The sequence below is a fragment of the Capsicum annuum genome, chromosome 3 (genome assembly GCF_002878395.1).
Source record: "Capsicum annuum cultivar UCD-10X-F1 chromosome 3, UCD10Xv1.1, whole genome shotgun sequence".
Lineage (NCBI taxonomy): Eukaryota > Viridiplantae > Streptophyta > Magnoliopsida > Solanales > Solanaceae > Capsicum > Capsicum annuum.
Window position 1 is genome coordinate 202,548,149 of NC_061113.1, and position 8,683 is coordinate 202,556,831.

Here is an 8,683-nt window from a genome sequence, read left to right on the forward strand (position 1 = left end):
GCGAAAATCTATATCTTTAATTTGTTCTAAATCTGCTATGGCATTATCTGAATTTGGTATTGTCATACTAAGACTTGCAAGTCATGATTATGATCCAAAAATCTTATCACAGTTTTATCTTTCAAAACATAAAGTTCAGACCACCATACTTTCAATAATTCAAGAAGATTTATTCTTCAATACATTTATCAAACTACGCAAAAATCATTCTTTTCAATCATTTCACAAATATGTTGTGGTCATATCTTTTTGGAAAATCATGCAATTCTTTCATTATACATATTCTCAACATTTATCAACATGCAAAACCTCCCTGTCATCAGTTTGAAAATTAACCTTAAATTATTCAACACTAGTTAAGAACATTGATACCATGCTTCTAAATAACATTCTTCAACTCATAACATTCTAAAATCAAGAAGTGTTGCAACATGAGAGGGAGCGTAAATAGTCCTTATCTCAATTAAATATTCACATCAATTTAATACATGCATATATAAGATTACAAATTAATTTGGAGGAAAGGCATCAAGACCAAAACAATAATTCCATTTAAGAGTCCATAATGCGCAATCGAAATGTAAATTCCAAAACCCCTTTGTAAATTCATGAATTCTAAACTTTAAATCATATTCAAAGTGTTTAAACCAGTCCATGTAGTTTTAGAAAAATCTCACGTACCTTATTTTGTCTAGTAGAGGGAGAGGAACCCGAAACACACCTTTGTTCTTGAAATTCTTGGCTTTAATGGTGAGTTCTTAATCTTTGGGGAAAGAGTTAGGGTTTTGTGAGGAAAAGTAATTTTATGATGTTATGAACCCTCAATACTTATAAATTTCATGTTATGAAGAGTTATGACGAGGGAAAAGACTAAGTTACCCTCCCCAAGGTCGTTTTATTTAAAAAAATCATAAACTGGGCACTGACGTGTTACCCGATGCAATGCATCGAGATTACGTCGGTCCACTGTTTCATCAATGCTATCATTGATGTGGCACGTCGACTTTGCGTCGGTTCACTGCTTCACCGATGCGATACTCAATGCGGCGCACTGAATTTGCATCGGGCCACTATTTTCAAAATCCCAACACCACTCTAACGATGTCCGAAAATTCCAAAACTTCTCCGAGACATCCCCTTCACTCCCCCAAACATGAATCAACTCAAAAATTCATACCTCTTGGTTGGGAAAATCAAGTTAAACATCACACAAGATTAGGAGCTTAAAATGTGACTAAGTCCTTCTTCACACCTAGAAAAATTTTAAGTTGCTAGCCTCTCAAACCTGTTTCTAGGTGACATCAAGTCGAGAAAAACTAGGGGCATTTTATTATCGCTTCCTTGGGATCATTCATCCCTAAATAATGACACGGGATACAGGTAAGCACGATTTATCTCAGCGAATAAAAGGTAAACATAATAAGTCAAAGACTATACCTTTTATTTCATCATTCACCGAATAAAAAATATTTGGGTATCTTGCACGCATAACGCTCCCCAATACCCAAGTATCTTCCTGAACTGTCTGATTCTTCCACAGTACCTTAACCAAAACTATTTCTTTGTTTCTTAACTTTTGAACTTGACGATCTAGAATAGCTACGGGTTCTTCTTCATATGACAAGGAGTCTTTCACATGGATTTCCTTTATGGGAAAAACTAGGGAATGATCTCCAATGAACTTTTTCAACATGGACACATGAAATACTGGATGAACGGAACCCAGACTTATAGGCAATTTTGACTCATAAGCGACTCTACCTATCCTTCTCACAATCCGATATGGTCCTATATAGCGAGGACTCAACTTTTCTTTCTTCCCGAAATGCATGACTCCCTTCATAGGGGAGACTTTTAGAAACACCTAATCACCAACCTCAAATTCCAAATCCCTCCTTCTAACATAGACGTAGGACTTCTGATGACTCTGAGCTATTTTGAGTCGTTCTCTAATGATTTTCACCTTCTCCATTGCTTGGTGAACAAGATCAGGCCCAAACAACTATGTTTCACCCACTTCATACCACCCAATTGGTAATCTACATCTTCTCCCATAAAGTACCTCAAAAGGTGCCATCTTAATGCTGGCATGGTAGCTATTATTATATGCGAACTCTATCAATGACAAATGATCTACCCAACTACCTTTGAAGTCAATTACACAAGCCCTCAACATATCCTCAAGGGTCTGAATGGTGCGTTCAGCTTGCCCATTTGTCTGAGGGTGGAATGCAGTACTTAGGTTCACTTGGGTACCTAAACCCATCTGAAAAGATCTCAAAAACTGTAAAAATATTACATACCTCGATTAGATATAATGGATACAGGTGCTCCATGCAAACAGACTATCTCCTCCATGTATAGCTTGGCATAATAATCTTCTTAATAGTTAGTCCTCACAAGTAAAAAGTGAGCTGACTTGGTCAGCCGATCCACAATTACCCAAATGGAATCATATTGGTTTCGGGACCTTGGATGCCCCGTGATGAAATCCATGTTGACCATTTTCCACTTCCACATAGGCAAAGCTATTTCTTGGAAGTACCACCTGGCCTCAAATGTTTCACTTTACCTTGTTGGTAATTCAAACACTTGGAAACAAAGTCAGCCACATCACGCTTCATATTATTCCACCAATATATAGTTTTAAGATCATAGTACATCTTAGTAGAGATTGGATGAACAACGTACCTTAAAGTGTAAGCCTCGTTAATAATTCTTTTTCGTAATCCATCCACATCTGGCACACATAGCCTACCCTGATATCTCAAAGTCCCATCACCACCAATTTCAAAGGACATCACCTTCTGTTGACCCATATCTTTCTTAATCTGCATCAAGATGGGATCCTTAGTCTGCTTCTCCTTAACGTCTGCACATAGGGAAGATTTAGGTATTTCATGCACAAATACCCCTCCATCTTCGAAATTCAAAAGTCGCACCCCAAGATTTGCAAGTCGGTGAATATACTTCACCATTTCTATTTTTCCTTCTTCAACATGAGAAATACTTCCCATAGATAATCTGCTGAGGGTGTCGGCCACCACATTCTCTTTGCTCGAATGATAGTACAGGCTCATGTCATAATCCTTCAGCAGTTCCAACCAATGCCTCTGCCTGTGATTTAATTTTTTCTGCGAGAAAACATACTATAAACTTTTGTGGTCAGTGAAAATATCAACATGCACTCCCGTATAGATAATGCCGCCAGAATTTAAGTACAAATACTACAATCGCTAGCTCTAAATCATGGGTGGGGTAGTTTAGCTCGTGCACTCCAACTGCCTAGATACATAAGCTACCACCTTACCATGCTGCATAAGTACACATCTAAGTCCCATTTGGGATGCATCATAGTACACAACAAAAGCCTCTGTGCCCTCAGGAAGGGTAAAAACAGGTGCAACAGTCAACTTGCCCTTCAATTTTTCAAAGTTATTCTCACAAGAATCAGACCACACAAATTTCACCTTTTTCTAAGTCAACCTGGTAAGTGGAGCAGCTATGGAAGAAAAACTCTCTACGAACCTTCTGTAATACCCCACCAAACCTAAGAAGCTCCGGATGTCGGTTGGAGTCGTGGGCCTGGGCCATTTCCTTACTGCCTCAATCTTTTGGGGATCAATCTTAATTCCCTTACTAGACATAATATGCCCCAAGAAATCAATAACATTAAGAAAAAATTCACACTTGGAAAATTTTGCATACAACTTATGATCTTCGAGGGTTTGAAGGATAATTCAGAGGTGATTGGCATGATCCTTCTGATTCTTAGAATAAATCAGAATTTCATCAATGAAAACTATGACAAAAAGATCTAGAAACTAATGGAACACCCTATTCATTAGATCCATGAAAGCTGTAGGGGCGTTAGTTAATCCGAAGGACATGACTAAGAACTCATAGTGGCCATATCAAGTTCGAAAAGCTATTTTGGGAATGTCAGCCTCCATAACCTTCAACTGATGACACCTTGAATGAAGGTCTATTTTTGAAAAGTACCTAGTACCCTGAAGCTGGTCAAAGAAATCATCAATTCTAGGAAGAAGGTACTTGTTTTTAGCAATGACCTTATTTAACTGACGGTAGTCTATACACATGTAGAGGGAACCATCTTTCTTACGCATAAAGAGTACAGGTGCACCCCAGGGAGAAACACTAGGACAGATAAATACTTTATCAAGAAGATCTGCTAGTTGTTCTTTCAACTTAGCCGGAGCCATTCTATAAGGCGAAATAGAAATAGGAAGGGTATCCGATAATAAATCAATACCAAAATCTATCTCTCTATCAGGTGGTATCCCTGGAAGATCATCAAAAAATACTTCAGGGAACTCATTAACCACAGGGACAGACTAAAGAGAAAGACTCTCGATATTAGAATATTTTACCTGAATAAGATGATACAAACAACCCTTAGATATAAGTTTGCAGGCTCTGAGATAAGAGATGAATTTAGCTCTAGGTGCTAAAGAATGACCCTCCTATTCTATCACTGGTTCATTTGGAAAAGAGAAATTAACCTTTTAGGTTCTACAATCTAGAGTGGCATAACACGAATGGAGCCAGTCCATTCCTAAGATAGCATCAAAATCAACCATATCAAGCTTTATGAGGTCAGCCACAGTACCCCGACTACAAACAGATACAATATAATTTTTATATACCCTCCTAGACACAACAAAATCACCTACATGAGTAGAAACAGAGAAAGGTTCTACAATAATTTTGGGCTCAAACCTAAAACCAACTGCCATATATGGGGTCACATAAAATAAGGTAGACCTGAGATCAAGTAACACATATACATCACGGGATAAGATTTGTAACGTACCCGTGACTACATCTGGTGAGGCCTCTACCTCCTGGCGATTGAACAAAGCATACAACCGATTGCGATCGCTCCCAGTAGTTGAAGTAGTGTCTTTTGGAGGTGGTGGCGATGCGGAGGAATTTGCTTGAGACTTCATACCCCCAATATTTTCTCTCGCTATCGGGAAATCCTTTTTTAAATGGTCTGGCTAGCCATAAAAGTAGCAAACAAGATTACCAAGCTGACATAGCCCCGGATGATTCCTCCCACACTTCCCACAGCGGTGGTACGACCAAGGAGTATGAGCTAAGCTCCCCTAAGACTGAGTACCCTACACTCTAGGCCTATGGCTAGACTGGAAATTCTGAAACAATCGATCCACTGGAGGTCTGGGTGCGAAAGCACTGGCTACGAGCTGAGCATTATTCCTGAACTTTTTTTTCAGCCACCTATTACCCCAATTACCGTCTTGGCTCTGACTAAAGTTCTGGTCTGCTGGTCTACCTCTCTTGGCCTGCTTATCTTTCTCCCTTGCTTCAGCAACCCTCTTGTTCTATTTCTCAACCTACTGTATATGAATAGATAATCTGGAGAAATCCATATCTCGGTTCAATATTACCCCTTTGCGCTCTAACACCATGTTATCCGAAAGGTTAGATGCAAACTTTCTCATATGGTCCCTCATCTTTCCTGCCAACTCCGGAGCATAACGAGATAGTTGATTGAATTTTAGGGTGTAATCTTTAATTGTCATCTTTCCTTGTTTTGAGCTCATGAACTCTTCAGCCTTGGACTCCCTCAACTCCTGAGGAAAGAATCATTCCAGATAGGCTTCCACAAATTCGCCCCTCACAGAGGGCTTAACATTCTCACCCCTTAATTCGTCTCACTCATTGTACCACCGATTTGATACCTCCTTTAGTTAATAAGCCGCTAGTTCAACCCCTTCCACATCGTCTACATACATCACTCTAAAAATCTTCTCTATCTCATCTATGAACTCTTATGGATCCTCTTCTACCTTTGTACCAGTAAACTTAGGCGGGTTCATCCTCATAAACTGACCCATCTGTTTAGCCTCAGATCTGACAGACGCAGACCCAACATCTTCCGACCGTCGAGCCTGTGAAGCTACCAACTTTGCAATCATATACATCAACTGTCTGAAATCAACATTTAATATCTCTCTCTGGGAAGGTTGGGTGTGATCTGTCCCAGACCGGGGATCCCTAAGTGCCCAGGGCAGGTTGGTCTGGACAGGAGGGATTCCCAGAGCAGCAATAAAATTAGAAGTATGACCCTTATTATGTGTCCTTATCCCGTGGGTATGACAAACATCTTAAGTTTGGACATTCTGATCATTGAAGGGACGTAGAGGCATGATGAGTTTCATAAATATAAGAGACCAGGATTAGAGACTATTCAGACTCTACGGCACAAACTAAATCATAAAAAAGGGAAACATTCCTAAACGCCTAGTAGCCTCCTATTTATAAGTGTGGTACGCTACACACCCATAAACAAAACTCTACCCGGCGCAATTTAGTAGACATCCTGGGACCATGAATCGTGCTCTGATACCAAGTTTGTTACGACCCGAGCCAGGGCCCTGGTCATGACGAGCATCCCAAACTGTGGAGGCCCGAGCGCCCTTCTACATCTGGTATTCATGCACAATACTCGAATAATAAATAAAATATGTGGAATTATAATAAACGGAATCATGGTCATAAATCTGAAATCTGTTCGACAATACAAAAAATAAGTGTTTGAACATCTAAACAACATCTTTCCAAGTCTGCGAAATCTCTACTACATAAGACATCGATAACTTGTCTGAATCTGGGACAAGGCCCCCAGTGGACCTATACCAAATTAAACCACAACTGAATGAAAAGAAATCGGCCTTCCAGAATAAAGAAGACTCACCAACTGCACATACTTCTCTTATATCGGAATAAGTCTATGGCTTAGCAGGATCTTTAGACTGAGCCTCAGACCCTGAAAGATAGAGGGGTCAATAAAATTGTACTGGGATGCAGAGAAATGTAAAATAATGCATTTATACATATAAAATAGATGAGATCAAGTCATGAAAACATCATGCATGATATAGTTTAAAACACATGGGCATTCTTTGATAATCATAAAACCTTATTGTCAATGCAGTATTATACTTTATGTTACTTCTGAGCTGGGTGGTACACCCTACATATCATCTACCCCATAGGCTATATGGGATCCGTCCTTAACTCGGCGGCTAATCCCTTGTAACGCCTCGTAAAATGGGTCCTGGAGCGTCACACAGTGCTTGAGGCTACGAGTAGCCCCAAGCTAACCCTTTGAGCCATTTTCATTCAGTTCAACATAAATCAACAGGGTTTTCATAAATAATCCTCAAATATCAACAGAGTAATCATCATCCAAGAATAAAAGAATTTCAGAAAGATAACAAAATACGACTTATTAGTCAACTCCCAACATCTATACTAGTCTGACAAGCCTCTAACAAAATCAATAAAACCAGCGAGCCATTGAGATATGCTCCAACTGACTCATACTCAGTTATCAAATGTAAACGATTCCGTGAAATCAACATCAGACATCACGTCCTCAAAACATGAGGACTCACCACAATAGAAGATGTAGAACAACGTGCCCAAAGAATCACTGTTAAACCTGGAACTGAGCACCTGAACCTACATTCTGAGAAAATGTAGCCCACATTTGAAGATGTGGGTCAGTACCATGGAAAGAAACCGAGTATATGGGGGTGTATGTAGTTGTATAAAAATCATCATCATAAATATTTATAAGAAATATGCAGGATGTATGAAAGACTCACATAGCCCGAAGAAAATCATCATAAATATGAGAGGATGAAATAAGTACAATAACACATGTGAGTCATCATATAATTTGTCAATCACTTTCAGTTCATCAAGAATATCAATTCTCATAATTTAAATATCATTTAAATCTTTCGAAAGAATAACTTTCGCAATTCCACTTTTAAATCACTTCACCATTCACTATAGACACAAGGAAGCACACACACACTAGGGGATCCTATAACCGACATAAATCATGTGAGCTACATGGAGTCCAACGTACAACCCACGTTGGGGAGAACCGTCCTATCCTTGCCATCGGAGTAGGACTATCAATATCAAATCCACACAAACTAGTGATCACTATATAAATCAGCCTCAGGCTCACTCCTATGGGGGCACGTAGTTCTAGGAAAGTAAGGTCGCTTTATACCTCCCACTCGGTGCTAAATATTTCTCCCAAACTTAGCTCAGATCATTTCAAAGACAATCCACAATAAAACAATTTCAGTAATATGTAAATATATATCGGGAGCCATCATGTTTTCCATCTATCAAAATCAACCACGTTGTGGATTTCTTTCATACTCGAGTTCAAAACAACTCCATTATTATCAAAAGGTCAAATCATTCAAAATATCTCAAATATTCAACATCAACGTGCTTATAACAACACTTTCTAAAAAAAACACAATTTTCAATGGGGATTCACGACCCAAATATCAAAATCATGATAAATATCGTTCAAGATTCATGTTTTATATCTCCACACATGTAAATTCATCTTTCAAAATCATAAATATCAAGATTTCATAATAATCATCATAAGATATGGGTTGATGCTTCAAATTCATAAAAAATCAAATAAAGATCATGCCTTTGTAAAGAAAATTACTTTTGGGTACAAGAACGAAAGAGAGTTCTTGTTGAAAAACCCCACATACCTTGAATGATGAACTTTAGATCAATACTCATTTTTGAGATGTTAATCGTGCCTTTGAATGATGGTTCTTGGAGTTCTTGAACATGGAACTTGGAA